Here is a 17,950-nt window from a genome sequence, read left to right as displayed (position 1 = left end):
TTCACAACGATTGATTTCTATGTTTTTCATTTCAATTTCTCAGCCTTAGAAGTCTGATGAACATAATCAATCATCATTTCAAATAATCTCATGTGTCATTATAATTATACCTTTTTACATTTTAATTTCCTATTAACCTAACTCAGACTTGAACGGATATACGAATCCAACCAATCATACCAGTTTGGCACTCAGTGCCTCGACAGACAAATCTGAAGTAATAAGTTATGCCCAACACTCATTGATATAACTGAAGTACAAATGTGCCCAACACTCATCGAGTCGTAGTCGAAATAACCTTGAACTTTTCCTATCCTATGGCATGCCAACTATATCTGACTCTGCCCGAACAATTAATAAGGTAACAATTTTCTCAATTTCCTATATAAGCCAATTTCACAATTCAATGTTATCATTACATCAACCAATTTATCAATTTGCATGCATATCATCATAACTCATATTGACACAAAGTAAATTTTTCGATTACGATAATATACAATATTTTCAAATCTATTCAATTAGTTCTTATCATAAATAACCAGTCAATCAAATTGGTTCAACTCGATTTATTATTTCCAACTCACCTCATGACCTTACTATGCACAGTTCATAAAAATGCAACAATTGAAGTGTTTCATATTATAGGAATACAAACTGTAAACTCCGAGCTATTCGTCGACGCCTTTATCTTTTCCCTTCCTTTTTGAGGAATTCGAGTTGGCATTAGCTACAAATTAACATAAACAAACAAAACTATCAATACATAATCAATTTCACACTCAATTGCAAACTTATACAAATTTCACATTTTATTCAATTTAGTCCCTAAAATCGGGACTAACATAACTATCAATTTAAAACTCCAAATTTTAATCTGATTTCACTATAGTCCATTTAGGACCTCTTATTTCTCATTTTTACAACAAATTTCATAATTAATGCATTTTAGTCCCTATTAAAAAACTATCAATTAATTTCATAATTTAGTCCTTTTTCGTCTCTAAGCTTAAAATCATTCAATTTAACAACTAAAACTTTTATTTCTCAACAATAGATAATTTCAAAATTTTAACAATTTTACAAATTGAGACATGAGCTAGCTAGATTAAGCTCTCATGATCTCAAAACAAAAAAATTACAAAAATAATGGGAAATTCTTACCAAATTAAGGTACTCAATGTTGAAAACCCTTGGTTTAAAAATTTTCATTTTATTGAAAATGAAAATTTCCAACATTTAATATTTTAAATATGTTTGATAATCATTTTAATTTTTACTTAATATAAAAATTTCAACAAAAAGGTGTTGAATAAGATAGGTAGGTATGTAGCTACTTATCAATTAATTTAGAAAATATTAAGTTGATTTTATTTTATCAATAAAATTGATATATTGTAAAATAAACTCTTCACTATTCAATTTTATTTTCTTAAAATCAATAAATTTACTTTAATAATTTGTAAATAATATACAATTAATGTGTAACAAAAAATAATATCAAGTAAAATTTTTTTAAATGATTGTAATTGTAAAAAAATTTAAGTAATATTTTCAATTTAAATTATAATTATTTTAAATTTATAATTATCATAATTTCTATTAAATTATAATTATTTTAAATACATAATTATCAAAATTATATTTTACATTAATTTCTTTAACTAATAATAATTATAAATTAAATATTATAATTATTTTCAAATGTCTATTTAGTAATATGTTAGAAAATAAATTATATTCTCGTCGATTCAAAAGTTTTTCTAAACTCGTGCTTTTATATAAATTATAGATATTTTGATAGATAAATTAAGAATATGGGATGCTTTGGGTAGGTTGACCTCTTTTTCTTACACTTTTGGGATGTTTTGCATTGATTGAGCTGTAGTTTTTCTTTCAATTTCCCACGGACGACATTGATTGTTATAAAAATTAAGTTATACAAAATTTCTAAGGAGATCATAATGGTGGGTCACACCATATGGTGCAAGGAGTCAGGATAGAGATTTAGGATAGTATTTTATTATAGCGATGGCTAATGGTTGTTCTCGCATGTTTTGTTCTTTGTCTCCCTTTGATCTTGGAAGTGGGGGTATTAATAGGGGAATCAAGTTTGGAGCGAGCCCCTCATAACATGATTATCTCTGTAATAAAATCCAATTTAGGGTTCATTTGTTTGCCAGTAAAATATTTTCCGTAAAATGATTTCTGGAAAATGTTTTACTTTTCTGTCAAAATAATTTACTGGAAAATATTTTCTGGTGTTTGGATGAATCTGTGTAAAATATTTTTCATTGTTTGATTTCAAAATATTTTTCGTAAAAGTTGTTTTACCTATATTAATATATATTAATAAATTTTATATTTGAAATTGTTTTACATATATTACAATGATTTATTTATAATAATACTCAATTTCCATTATCCACATATAGAAATCTCTATGCTTGTATTGTGGAAACCTTTCAAACCAGCTTAACGTAAATACATATGCATCTTCAACAGTAAATTGAGCAAGGAACATATGAACCAAGTCCCTCAAAAACTTAGGCAAAACTAACTACATCTATGTGACTCGGTCTGAATATGCATTAACAAACAGACCAAAGATCTGAATCTGCCAAAATATCCGAATTTAGCAAGTCAAAAAATTGTAAAAAGTAAAGTAGCTAATCAATTCGTATATCAGAATCTGTCATCCCCAAAAACAAAATGGATTCAAAAAAAGGATTCAATATCCTATCAACAAAAGTAAAGCGGATTCAAATATTACTCAGAGTCCAAAATTTAATACCAACAACTTGAATAACACAAGCCATTTTACAACTTCATTACAACTTCAAAATTTCGCAGAAATGTATAAATGGCATGACTGCATCAAGAAAATCAAAATTTATCACTAAAAATAAGAGATGGGGGAATCTTTGACTCTTGAGGCTCCTTGCAAATTGCTTTCTGCAAAATAAACACACATTCCAAAAGGATTTTTAAATTATAGTAATCAAGATAAAAAGATCATAACATAAACATCTAGAATATACAAACAGAAGATTTGAAAGCTAAAATGTTCAACATAGAACTAAAAACAATAAACTAGAGCTAGATGGTTAGCATTAAAAGTTCATTAGAGACCAAAATGATGAAACCAGTTCCACAATATTTGCAGTCTAAAAAAGAAAACTGTTAGGCACCTTATCATTAAAAAGAAAACAAAGTAGTACAAGAACTACTGAGAAGATCATAGCAATACTAATTAGATTACATAAATAACTTGATATAATAATAAGTAGCTTACTTTACAGCACCATAACCAACTGCATCAGCAGTACTCTCAATCTCCTCCTCGGTCCATTCTTCACCCTTACCTGATTCGCACACAAAGTAACAATTTCAGATACAAGAGGTTGAAAAGTTCAAAGGCTACACAATTTAACAACTGTAAGGACTTGCAATAACAAATACGTCACTAATAGACTGACAAACATAAGGTAGTTGAAAAGAGTTGAAAAACATTTGTAACAACAGAGATAAGGTTCAATATCATACCATGCTCGATAAGTGCTGCTTTACTTCGGTTCTTGGCTTCATCAAGTAGATCAACTAAACGAACTACTTCAGTGTTATGGGTTCGAAAACACTTGCCATCTTCTCCAAGAACAAGTACAAAACCAACATGGCTAGCATTGGGATAATTATCACCTTGAGGAAGCCACCCTGCACGTTTGGCAGCCTGAAAAATAACCAAAATAGTTTCAGAATATACAGCAAAAGACTAGATGTCAAAAGTCGGAATAACTCTTTAATATATGTATGTTTTAATATATGTAAACTGACCATAACATCATTCGACTAAATAATTAATATATGGAGCTAGCCTTATTGATACTAACCTCTTAGCAATGAAGCAAAGCAACATCTTGTAACACGATTCAAGTAAGCAACAACAAATTGGGGTTTGAACTAATCAAAAACAGAGCAGCTTTAAATTAAAGACAACCACAATATGGAAAGCATCAAATTTTTTAAAGGAGATGGAAACAAAAATTGAAGGCACCACAATAGCTTTCAAGGAGCATGGCAGCGGCTTATGGAGACGCTGAAAAACGTCAATGGGGTAGACATGCTGAAAAACGTAACAGAACCTGGGCTAAAACTAGTAATGAGACATATCAAATTCACCAACGAACTAGCAAGAAAAATGTAATGCAGAATGGAGATTAGTTCAAGACATTTTAAAGTAATCGTAAAGAGAACGTTCCCAATATATCATCAAATTTGTATAATTAAAACTGGATGAGATAAATTATGGATCTAAAAAAGATCGAAGGGCAGAATTGATATTTTAGGGTTTCAGATTGAGAGAAAAATGACTTACAAGTTAGGTGCAGATCGATAAGATAATGAATCTGTGAAGACGAGATTGTTCACAAAGAGAACACCAACAACAACACCGTCACGCCAAGAGAAATCCACCAAAGAAATTTAGAGATAGAGCGAGCGAAAGAGAACCCAAGCAAGTCTGTGAAGAAAGTCTGCCCAAGATAAGCCAAACACCACAGCCAAACTAGCAGAAAACCCAAGCAAGGTATCAGACAAAAACAAGCAGAAAATCCCCAAATCAATTTATAAAAAGAAGAAGAAATCAAGGGGGAAAAGGAGCCCGAAACCAAATCAAAGGAGAACGAAAGGGAGAAGGGAGAACGAACGTGAGAACGAAACCAGATCGGTGTAGAGAGGAGAAGGGAGAATGAGAGTGTAGAGAAGGGAGAACGCTGGAAAAATCGGAAAATGTCTTACTGATTCCAAATCGGTAAGACGTTTTACATAAATTGGGGCCTTTTTTACCCGTGTTTGTAAAACATTTTCCCTTAGGATTTCATTTTACACCAACCAAACACTAGAAAAGGTGGAAAATATTTTCCGAAAAATATTTTCCACCAAACAAACGGACCCTTAGACATAGGTTAAGTTTTGGCTTGAATATATCTTGATGTAGGCTTGGTGTGCTTGGATAGTCAAAAGAATTAATAAGATTGAATTTAATGTGACAATTTTCCTTTATGATACCACATCAGTACTCTTCTTAACGTGAGGTATCTAGGCATGGGGTGCTTACTATCTATTACATAAGTAAGAAAAAAAAAGAGATTAAATCACTATTTGGGGAGAAAAAAAAAGAGATTAAATCACTATTTGGGGCCTAAAGTTGGCAACTTTTCCCATATTAGGGTCTAAACTTTTTTTGGTACAAGGTAGGTCCTGAATTTGACAATTGGTCCTACATGGGGACTTGAATTGACAATTTTTCTCACATTGAGGCTTAAACTTTTTTTGGTCCAAGTTAGGTGCTGAACTTGGCAATTGTTCCCACATTAGGGCATGAACTTTAGGATTTTCAAAGACTAACTTGGACAAAAAAAAATTGCAAGTCCTAATGTGAGAAAAATTGTCAAGTTCAGGGCCTAACTTGGAAAAAAAAGTTAAGGTCCCAATTTGGGAACAATTGCCAAGTTCAGGGCCTAACTTGGACAAACAAAAAGTTCAGGCTCCAATATGAAAAAAGTTGCTAAGTTCAAGCCCCAAAATGTGGTTTAACCTAAAAAAAAGAAGAAGGAAATTGTTAGCCAATATCTTCTAACATTTGTCAAGATGACACATAGACATATTCATGGGTTAGGCTACCTATCCAAACCCGAAGACTTGCTTGAAATATGAAAATGTTTAGACAAAAGTAGAAAGGTTTGAGCTTGGACAAAAAAAACAATAGGTTTGTTTAAAATATGATCAGGCTTGTGCTTCAACATTCAAGGTCCGATTCCAACCAATCTATTTTTTACTTTTGTAATAAATTTTTGTTTTATTTCTATATCTTATGTAATTTATTTCACATAAAATCAAAATATAATGATACAATACCATGTAAACATTAAAATATATTTAAGTTGTCTAGATTTAAATTTTTAATAAAAGAAAATCCTCTAAAATATTAAATATTAAATTAAAATAATATATATTTTAAAAATAATATAGAATGGTCTAAATTAAGTTTAAATTACACATTTACAAATTTGGACGGGTTTAGAAAAGAATTTAAGTCATCATTTCGAATGCGGTTAAGTATTAATATCATACATAAACCTACTTTATATATATTTGATATAATATTGTTTAAAAAGTTTAATAATGGTTAAGGGTGTTCACCGCCTTAGGTGTGGTCTGGATTCGAGTTGCACTAATCGTATTTATTGTTCGGGCTTTATCCTAATATTATCATTAAAAAAAGGGCAAATTACACATAAAAGCCCTATTTTTTAAAATTTACCGAAATGGGCCCGATATTTTATTATTTACCGGAATGGATCATTTTCCCCGAAATCGCGTCCACGTCAGCGCGATGTCAGGGGATGTGTCAGAAAATCGGGTCCATGTCAGCGCGATTACTTACGTGGCAACAAATCGCGTCCATGTAAGCGCGATTTGCTGACGTGGAAGCAAATCGCGCTTACGTGGACGCGATTTTCGCCGCACGTGAACAGTACCCACCGGTAAAAAAATTGACCGTTTATGTTTTTTAGCTTGGAAAATTTTGAAAGGCCATAACTTTTGGCTCGGTTGTCCGATTGAGACGATTTTTTTATTTCAAATAACTTTTTGAGATCTACGCGCTTTTTTACCTCTAAATTTTGATTTTTTCGGTTTAAAATTGAATTTTGAAACATACACTTCATTATTTTCCTTATTTATTTGAAGTAAACACCGGATTTTTTTACAGAATTGTTGTATTATTTTTTCTGATTTGACACGTGTATGGAATAGGTCCGATAAATCGTTAGAACGTAAGTAATATAATTAAGATAATAACAGTATTTTTATAATATGTCAATTAATTAGTTTAGCTTAGTTGGTTAAGATGCTTGCTCTTTTCCCTTAGTACCTTGGTTCAAATTTTGTTGGCAATAATTTTGAATCTTTTTTATACTTGTTGCATTTATTGTTTTAATCAATTAACTCTTCAATATTACATTAATATATATTATTAGTACAATAGTATAGACGGATTGACAATTTGAGCTACAATATTATGAATATTAACTACAATACATAATTTGAGCTACATATTACGGTAATACATATTGGGGTAAAATACCAAAAAAAGCTCTATTTTTTAAAAATTTACCGAAATGGACCCGATATTTTATTATTTACCGGAATGGGTCATTTTTCACGAAATCGCGTCCACGTCAGTGCGATGTGTCAGCAAATTGCGTCCTCGTAGGCGCAATTTGTGTCCACGTAAGCAAAGCGCTCTGACGTGGACGCGATTTGCTGACATGTCCCCTGACATCGCGCTGACGTGGACGCGATTTTGGGGAAAATAGCTCATTCCGGTAAATAATAAAATACCGGGTTCATTTTGATAAATTTTTAAAAAATAGGGCTTTTTTGGTATTTTACCCTAAAGTTAAAAAAAAAATGTTTTATATAAAGTAAACAGTCTGTAAGGACTAGTGGCGTAAGGAAAAAAGACAGCATTGAGTTAGTACGGTTGATCGCCCTATATCTTGTCCCCCTTCAATAAAGCCCAAATACTAAAGATGGAATTATTTAGTTTTGAACAAAGCGGCATCTCCAACATTTATAGTACCACAGAAAGGGTACCATTATTTCATTAACTTTACCAAAAACTACTCTTTTTGTTGGATTTTTTATTTTGAGAAATAAATTTTTAAAATGTGTTTTTACCTAATATTAAATCATATTGTCTCCCACTTGTATCAAGCTTGATTTGGGTCAAGATCAAATTAAAACGGTATAAGAAATTATTCAGTGCTTCAATTTTATATAAAAAATTATCTTTTCATTTAATTTTTCCTTTTTTATCTTTTAAATTTTTTATCAAATCAGTTTAAAATAAACGAAAAGGTTAACTTTTATTAATTTGACTGATGTAGCGTACATTTATTTTAAATTGTCTCTTTTTTAAAAAAATTAATGAAATAACTTGGCCTTATAGTATAAAGATGCAATAAATATTGTTTTTATACAAATATACAATTATATTACATTGGAGAAGAGAAAAGAATTTACAAGTACAAATATTAAATATTAAGCTTCATGTCTATCAATTTGAAATCCACGTAAATTTACGGTTAAAACTAAATTAGCAGGTTAAAATTAACTAATAAAAGAATATTATATTAAGCATTCAATAGTTTTGTGAATGTAAATTTTTAGATATTAATTGATGAAAGATCAGCAAGTAAATATGAGCACTGTAAGAGAAGAAGATTTGAAGCTCACTGTAAGAGTATGATTGAATCAAATGTTGGGAGGTGAGTGGGAAACTAGAGTTTGACTTCAATATTAATTAAGTTTCACTCTTAATTCTTCTTTTACAAAGTTAAGCTCACTTAATCATTTATATTTGAAGTGCGATGCACCAATTGAATTGATATATTTTTAATTATTATGCTATAAAATATATATAGATGCCCAAAAATATCATAGTTTGATATTAAAATGGTTTCAAAATTTAATAGCTTATCAATATTTACATACAATTAATTAAATAATTTGAATAGAATCTTGTTGAAGAGATAATTATCAGGTAGTTAGTTAGGAGCGGATAGTTGGTATATAAATGCATATCAGTTGTAATTTTATATACAGTTTTCATTAATAAAAAACCGATATCAAATTTCTTCTTCTTTCACCTTTTCACATCAATTCTCCATTACTGTTGAAATTCTCAACATGGTATCGGAGCCAACACTCATTCGCTTCTCAATTGTGGATTATTGATTGCGGTTCGTTTGTCACTACTTTGTTTTCTGTTCAAGATTTGTTGCAATGCCAAATTCCTCTGATCTTTCGGTTGATTTCAATCATCCCCCTGTACTTACATCCATATGATACTCCAAGTGCGTTACTCGTTTCTCATAACTTCTTAGGATTAAAAACTATAATATTTGGAGCCAACCTATGCGAATTGCATTATTGGCAAAAAACAAGTTAGGTTTTGTGGATGAGACTTGCTCTAAAGAATCAATAACAGAGGGTTTGCATTATCAATGGGAACATTGTAATGCCATAGTTCTGTCATGGATCTTGTAACGCCCTAAAAATTTGAATGAATGACTGTTGAAATTTGCCATAATTAAATCTATGTATTTGTGGTTCTGTGCTCTGCTTATGTGATTGGGGTTAGAAGTTCGAGTCGTGTCTTTAGAATTTTTGCAATCAATAATAGTGGCTAGGCCACGACTTACATGTGAATCTGGCGTTTATTCGGCTATTGATCTGGCAGTTAAGCTGCAAATATTCTGAAAAGTGCCGTATCGACACTAAGCGGTGTGTTGGGATGGTCGGAGATGGTGTGTAGCAGATGGGGGTAGGAATAACTGCATCTGTTTCTGATCTGTTCTGTATGTAAACTAGAATTGTTCTTCCATATAGCTGATACGTTAAATCTGTACTGAATGTTTTCTGATTCTGGGTGAAACTTGAGATTCGAGAACTATTTTTATACTTGTCCTTTATTTAAATCTACTTTTGTTATTCATTGGGTTCATAACTCATTTTCCTCTTGACTGAATTTCAGATGGTTTACAGACTTGAACGGGTCGGCGTTGTGGAAGCTTGATTAATCCGCTTTATCACCCTTCAATTATATTATTAGTAATTTCAGTATTCTCTAGTAATATCACTTTTTAAGATCGTTGAATGATTAGTTGGTTTTTATGATTGTTATAATATGTTGAATGACTTCCTTTTGTTAGTGTTTATAAATGTGGGTTTCTAGTAACGTCAATGTAACTCTTCGGACTTAGTCTTGACACTTAGGCCAGGTTTGGGGTGTTACAGATCTAGAACACAGTTAGCAAAGAACTTTCAGCAGGGATAGTTTTTGCTTCTAGTATAGCAGTTGTTTGGAAAAATATAACACCCCTAACCCGTATCCATCGCCAGAATAGGGTTGTAGAGTATTACCAGAGTTTACTAATTAATTTTCAGACTTTTCATTCCATCAAGCATTCATATTTATAACCAATCAAAATCAAAACATTAATGAGCTAACGTTAACCAATTTAACTTGTACATGCCATTATAACTAGAATCAAATCATCCAAAATTATCGATAGAACCAATGGATAATGTGATATATCTCCAACAAGCTTCCAATTCAATCGAGCTTCCGATAATTATTTCAATGCATCAAATAATTATGCATATTACCAATAATAATTCAATTCCAATAATAAAACACACATATATATAATATTCATTACCAAATAGCATTAAATTCAATTAAAATTATACAGAATATAGTTCATACGAACTTACCAAAGCTAAATTGCGAAATACCAAAATTTAGGGACATTTTGGAAATTTTCTATTTTCTCAAATTTCCACCCAATCTTGATCTAAATTAATATTTCATTCAATTTACTAATTTAAATAATAATAAAATTCATTTCATGCAATTTGGTCACTTTTTGACATTTTTACAAATTTACCCTTAAATTTTTACTTTTATTCAATTTAGTCCTCGAGCCTAAAACGTGAAAATTATCCATGTTAGATAAATATTCATATGTATATTTTCCTCCTCCTCCTCTCCATTTCACATCCTTAATTTAGATAATATGCTTATAAGTAACATTATCTATGATTTCACTATTTACTTGTAAATTTAATCAAAACTGTCCATTTGAGTCATAGCCACTAAATTATTTTTATCTTGAGATACAGAACTCAAAATTAGAATCCAATAATTTTTTCTGAAACTAGACTCACATATCTTATTATCGTAAAATTTTCAGAATTTTTGGTTTAGCCAATAAGTACAGTTTATTCTTTAAAGTCACCTCTGTTCTGCTGTCTGACAGTTCCGACCCTTCTTCACTAAAACTTAATTATCTCCTTGTACAGAATTTGGATGATATCCGAGTTTGTTTCTATTGAAAATAGACTCTTTAAGGATTTTAAAAATATAAATTATAACTCATAATTATTTGTGTACAATTTTTTATGATTTTCTAAAATCAGAACAGGGGAACCCGAAGTCATTCTGACCTTGTCTCACAAAATCTATTATATCTCAAAATTTACAATTCCATTACTTACACCGTTTCTTCTATGAGAAACTAGACTCAGTAAGATTTAATTAAATATTTTTTATCCTCTAATTTCATTTCCACAATTTATGGTGATTTTCAAAGTTAACCTATTGCTACTATCCAAAACTATTTTAATGCAAAATGTTAATTACTAAGTTTATAACTTCCTTATTCCCTTTCTCTATAATATTTCCCATCACTTTCACTTATTTCTCTTCACTAATATATCAAGAACATAAGACTTTATATAAGAAAACTCTACTATAACATCTTTTCCATGCTATTTCAATAATATCAAACTTAAAAATATATTGAAATCTCAATGTTCTTACCTTGTCCTATTGATTTCAACCTTTAACTTGATTTTCTCTCTCCTCCAGCTTCAATTTCTTGAATCCAACTTGGTGTTCTAGCTCCCCATAGTCTCCTTGTTATCTTTCTCTCTTGATGGCTATGGAAATTCTTTTGATTTCTAAGTGAAAATGGTGAATTTTTTTGGTGGAAGGACCAAATTGTAAAGAAAGCAAAACTTTCTTTATTCTGTTCTCTTCTAACGTGAATTGCATGGAAAAGATGGTGGGTTGGTTGCTTTTCATCTTTCTTTCCACATATATATACTAAATAGTAAAATAATAAAATAATAAAATATCATTTAAAAGTCAAATTAAAATATTAATAAACTAATATTTATTTATTTAATTAATCTAAAATATCTCCAACATCATCATTATCTTCTAGATTTCTCTCTCTTCTAAATGACCATTTTGCCTTTTATGATCTTTTAAAATTTCATCCTTGAGTCATTACTTAATTTGGTAAAATTACGATTTAGTCCATCATAATTCTTCACCTATTCAATTTGGTCCTAATTCATCCATTTTCCTTAGTTTCTAGATTATTCCACCTTTAAAATATTTTCACTATTGGTCCTTCAACTTTTTCTTATTTACACTTTAACCTCTCAAATTTTGAGTATTTACCCTTGGGCAACAAAACTTTTCTCACTTTTGCGATTTAATCCTTTCTTGAATTAATATGTCATAATATACTTTTCAATGTTGACATAACTGAAAATTACCCTTTTTATCACTTTATTCCCTTATTTTACTATATCAAGAATATTATCTTACTTTCTTATTGTAGTAATTTTCGGGGTATTACAAAAAATCTTAATGAACGTTTTAATAAAGTTGATGGATCTCGAGTCTATTTTCTGGACCGTGAGATCACTTCTCACCTTTAAGAAACTGCTTCAATGTCTGTGTATTTCACTAAATTATACTTTCTTTGGGATGAGTATTATGCTTTTGTGCCTTTCTCTTCTTGTGGTTGTGAACAATGAAAGCAGGGAATTTTTTAAGAGTATCATACTTGATTTAAATAAACTCTAATTGATCATAACCATATTTTTCTTAAAACACTAATTAAATTGCATTTAATTATTTCTTAAAACTTTTCATAAATTTTGTAATGTTTCGTTAGCAATATGATTATGAAATTAAAATATAATAATATAATAATATAATAATATATAAGTTTAATTTCAAAATCATGATAATTGATACTCAACTAAATTTAAATAAACTAAAATTTAAAATTACTTTTAAAATGTAAATATTGTAATAATAGATTGTGTGAAATTATATTTCTATATATCGTTTTCAATTTAATTTTAATTATTAATTAGTGAATGAGATTGTTAATTAAATTTAAATATTGTGACCATTAAATAATTTATTGTAATACTATTTATATTTTTAAATATGTACTTCAATTTTAATAGTGTATTTAATTTGTAAAAATAGTAATTAACTTAAAAGATTTTTTAAATGATTTTAAAATTTACATTGACTTTTTATGCAAATGTAACATGTAAAACGTTATTAAAATTATATTAAAAAAAGGGAGGGTTTTATGTTGCAACTTTTCCTCTAAAATGCTTACTTTTCCTTGTCAAATGTTAAATTTTATAATGTGAACGCATTAAAAACTTAACGGGTTGATTGTATGCATTAATGAAATTACACTTACGTGTTTGTTAACAATTTTCATAAAATTTGTAAGTTTTCATTAATAATACAATCATAATATATAAGTTTAATTTTAAAATATGATAATTGATATTAGAATAAATTTAAATAAACAATATTTTAAAATTATTTTTAAAATATAAATATTATAATAGTATAATGTGTGAAAGTTTATTTTATAAATGATTTGTAAGTTAATTTTAATTATTAATTAGTAAATGTAGATTGTTAATTATATTTAAAATTGTGACCACTAAATAATTCATTATAAAAATATTTATTTCAATCTTAATAGTATATTTAATTTGTAAAAATAGTGATAAACTTAAAAGAATTTTTTAAACAATTTTAAAATTTACATTAACTTATTATGTAAAATTACAAGTTGAATTATTGAATATAAAAAATTAGAAGTACTTATTATGAAAATATAACATTCAACACACCATTAAACTTACCATATATTTGTCTCATTTTACTCCTATCAAGAGTGTGGGATTTTATAAACAACAACTTGGCAATTGTTAAACTCTTATACTTACCATATATTTGTCTCATTTTACTCAAGAGCTTCTAATCCTAGAGAATCCCCGTGTAAAAGATGTCCACTTTCTCTATGATTAAGCTTATCACAACAATTTGATTATAAATATCATTTGGTTTGACAATTTTAAAAAAGAACACCAAAAGTCACCTCTAAATTATATAATTTCCAATAATTAATTGAACAACACTAGAAACTAATAATTAAATGCAACAACCTTAATCTCTTTCTTCTTCTCAAACTGGGTGGTGTTTAGACTTCTTATTTATGAGTTGATACATCACGAATTAAAGGGAAAGAATGAAGCCATTTTCACCAATAGTCTTACAAAAGAAAACTTAACAAGTGCACAATTTAAGAAAAGAAAGGTTTTTTTTGTTAAGAGAATTTTTTTTTCATAGAAAAGCTCTATATTGTTGAACGGAATGAACTATACTGCTATAGGTCTCAAAATAAGTTTGGCTAGATTCTATGATGGATGATGTGGTACATAACAATGGGGAGGATGGAAATGTGGAATGGTCAAAATCTGAGATGGGTTTGAATGAGCATGATTATGTTATTGTTGCGAGATGATCGTTCGTGTAGTACATAAAGTTAGCGAACCCTTCAAGTTTGGTGAATTCTTTATGATTGGAAAACTTACTAATATTGACGAACTCCCCCAAAATGGTATACGCACCAATACTGGCGAATTCTCTAAGATTGGAGAGCTACTACAAAGTGGCGAGCTCCTTACTTAGGCGAGCTGTGGTCACAGGACAAGTGTGAACTAAAGTCACGAGAAGAATGCGAACTGCGGTCACGATAAAACATGCAAGTTGTCTAAAAATCAACCATGGAGCTATGAAGCAAAAATGGATTTTTTTAAAAGCGTGCGTGCAAATTTTGTTTACATAATATATATTTTTTTCTAGAAGATTTGGTATTTATTAGTATAATATATTTAATATTTATTAGGATAAGATCTTAGTTATTTCTTTCCATATTTAGCATATATAAATCAAGTATACTAATTTGGTAACTTTAGGAAGGAAATTTAATAATTTACAAATTACTTGAATTAAAATTTCAAAGTAAATAAATAAAAAATTAAATGTTTGACATTTAAATGTAAATTTAATGTAATACCCCATAACCGACCGAGACCATAAGGCCAAGCCTGGAGAGTTACAACGAATAACAATAAAAAAACACTCTACAATTTATATTAAAACTCCTTTAAAGTCATATAAAGTTTTAATAAAGACAAACCAGTAATTCGTGATTATCATTCAACTAACTGAAACTACAAAACAATTAACATTATTAATAATACTAAACGGTGTAAAACGCATAACCGAGCTCCCCATCTGCCGACCCATTCAAGTCTGTGATTTACCTAAAATTCATTCAACAATAATTGAATTAATATATCATAAAGGAACCAACTATTTACATATTCAATAGGGTGCAGGTGTTGATTCAGAATCAGGAAACAATTCATTCAGTTACATATTAGAATCATACAAATAGATAACAATTCAAACTATAGTCAAATGCAAAACAGAGCAGAATAGATGTAATTACTTAATACCAGCCGCTACACACCATCTCCAACCAACCTAACACACCAAATAGGGTATTTATTACCCTTCCAACCCCACACACTACACAATGTCGGTTTGACACGTTTCAAAGAATACAGTCTGGTTGCCAAATCAGAACACAGATACCAGTGATTTAACCATTGTTTCAGAACAAAATACTTCCTCCTAATTCAATTCTCACCCCATGCACATGCAGACTTCACATGACAGTTAATTTAGAGTTTTATGCGAATACTCAAATATAACTCATACTCGAATACAGTGGATCAATTCCATTAACATTAGTCAAACACAATACACACGCTGATAATCAGTACTCAAGTTCCAAATCACATAATATCAGTTTATATAGTTTAATTCGGTTCAAATGGCCTCACAAAAAGCTTGTATTCGGTTTAAGAGATTCTCGGGATATGGCAAAATTTCGTAAACTGGCCTACACACCTTAGGTAACTGGCCCGTGCGACCCCACACGGCCTGGTACACACCTGTGTGCTTGCCCATATGATCATTATTTTGTAAACAGTGAGTTACATAGCCTGGACACACGCCCGTGTCCTTGGCCCATGTGAACCCTGCACTATCATGGCCACACACGGTCTGGACACACACCCGTGTCCCTTGCTCGTGTGGCTTTTACTTGGTGAACAGTGAGTTACACAGCCTACCACACGCCTTGGCACACGGCCGTGTGGCGTCGACAACCATGTTTTTCGGCATCCAAAATTTGTAAAAACTCGAGTTTTCAGTAAGCACCTGAAGTAGTTTCGAAGCTAGAACAACGCAGAAGATTCCTGATACCTAAAACGAACAATCCATAACCAGTTAAGTGATAATTTGAAACAACACTAAGATTATCACACAACCAACTTTGTCGAAACGTTTCGACACGAAAAAAAATCCTAAATCGCGTATTACCTTCGTACCACTACAATCACGAATCTAGAGCGTTAGAGGGATCGTTATCTTCTAGACCTTCCCCTAGGGACAACAACCGAACATGTAATCAAAAGGCTCAAACAGTTTACACAAAAACTATACTTGGCAGGGAAGACAACAACTAATGTTTTTTTTCCAAAGTGAAACAATCAAGTGCAGGAAATTAACAGAACGCAAACTTACCCGACAACGACAACAGACAAGATGTATGTACCTAAGCAGCGAATGAACGGAAAGGAAAAAGAACTCAAAGGGAAAGAGACAAAGAAAGAAAGAAGAAAAGGAAAGGAAAAAAAAAAGAGAAATGGAAAAGCAGGGAGAAAAAAAGGAACATTTAATTTAATTTAACCACAAATCACAACTCCGACATTAAGCAAAAATATTATCTGACGCGCACACCAAGACTCAAACACAAGACCAGGGGGTATACAAACACTTAACCATTAAACCAATAGGCTCATTCTAAACATAAATTTAGACAGAATTAAATCTAAGTCAATGGCTCAAGAATAGAGGTTAGTTAAAATTAAAATAGAAAAACCTCTAAAATCATATCTCAAATCCTTGACCTTACAATAGAATCCAACAATCAAACACTCAAAATTTTAAGGCGTTACATTTAACTAAATATATTAAATGCTTTGAATATACACATGTCAATTAACGAGAGTGGCCACTTGTCAATATTTTGCGCAACCAGCTAAGATAATTTCCATAAATGCTTCAATATCCTACTATAGTGTATATATATGATTAGTTGTATTCACTATATAAGAATAAGTATACTTATTTGGTAACTTTAAGAAGGAAATTTAGTAATTTACAAACTGGTAAAGATTACTTGAATTAAAATTTTAAAGTAAATAAATAAATAAAATTAAATGCTTGACATCTAAATACAAATTTGATCAAATATATTAAATGCTTTGAAGGTACACATGTCAATTAAAGGGGTGGCCACTTGTGAGTATTTACACTATCATCTCAGATAATTTTCATAAATGCTTCATATCCTATTATTAAATAAAATGAGTAAATTAATCTCTGTGTATTAAATTAAAAAAAAAGTAAATTGATTTTTTTGTTAAAATTTTTATTCATTTGTACGGTTAAAAATTGGCACCGACGATAGAATAATTAGATTATGACACGAGACATGCTAATGTACATGGGTCAGTTTTTAACAGTAAAATGCTTAGCTTGCTCTTCGACCTAACGTATAAGTAGGGGTGTTCACAGTTCGGTTAAAACCAAATTAATCGGCCAAACCGATCTAATTCGATTAATCAGTTGGTGGCTGAATTTAGTTCGGTTGGAAGTCAGTTAATGATTTTTTTAGAATTTCGATTATCAGTTAATTTGGTCCAAAATCGAGTAATTAACCGAAATAAATAATGTATATCATATAATATATTTTCAATATTAGCAATATATTTTTGAACTATTATTTTTATATTAACCGAAATAAATAATATATAATATATTTTTTGAACTATTAAAAAATTCAACATTAGCAATTTATTTTTATATGTTTTATACTTATTTTAACTAAAAATAAAATATATAAATTTTGATTAACTTGGTTAACCAATCAAATTACCGAAATATTTTGGATCGAACCGACCGTTTAAACACTTAAGTATAAATATTAATTTATTAATTTTTAAATAAAAAGAATAAAATATCTTCATAATATTTTTATTTAAGAAAAGAGTTGTGGAATAGCGG

General features: G+C 29.8%; 1 long non-coding RNA gene across 2 annotated transcripts; it reads right to left on the bottom strand.

Annotated features, from left to right (window-relative positions):
* Nucleotides 1-2,527: 2,527 nt before the first annotated feature.
* On the bottom strand, nucleotides 2,528-4,839 carry LOC105803727 (uncharacterized). Of its 2 annotated transcripts, XR_008198041.1 has the most exons (5): nucleotides 4,376-4,839; nucleotides 3,891-4,186; nucleotides 3,547-3,730; nucleotides 3,296-3,365; nucleotides 2,528-2,955 (listed from the first exon to the last, which is right to left on the bottom strand). It is a non-coding gene; the product is annotated as an uncharacterized LOC105803727 (long non-coding RNA). The 2 variants fall into 2 exon arrangements; XR_008198040.1 differs by having other exon boundaries at nucleotides 3,891-4,837.
* Between the last annotated feature and the right edge of the window lie 13,111 nt (nucleotides 4,840-17,950).

This window comes from Gossypium raimondii, chromosome 7 (genome assembly GCF_025698545.1).
Source record: "Gossypium raimondii isolate GPD5lz chromosome 7, ASM2569854v1, whole genome shotgun sequence".
In the NCBI taxonomy this organism is placed as follows: Eukaryota; Viridiplantae; Streptophyta; class Magnoliopsida; order Malvales; family Malvaceae; genus Gossypium; species Gossypium raimondii.
The sequence above is the reverse complement of the archived record's forward strand: the minus strand, read 5'-3'. Positions and strand labels throughout refer to the sequence as shown.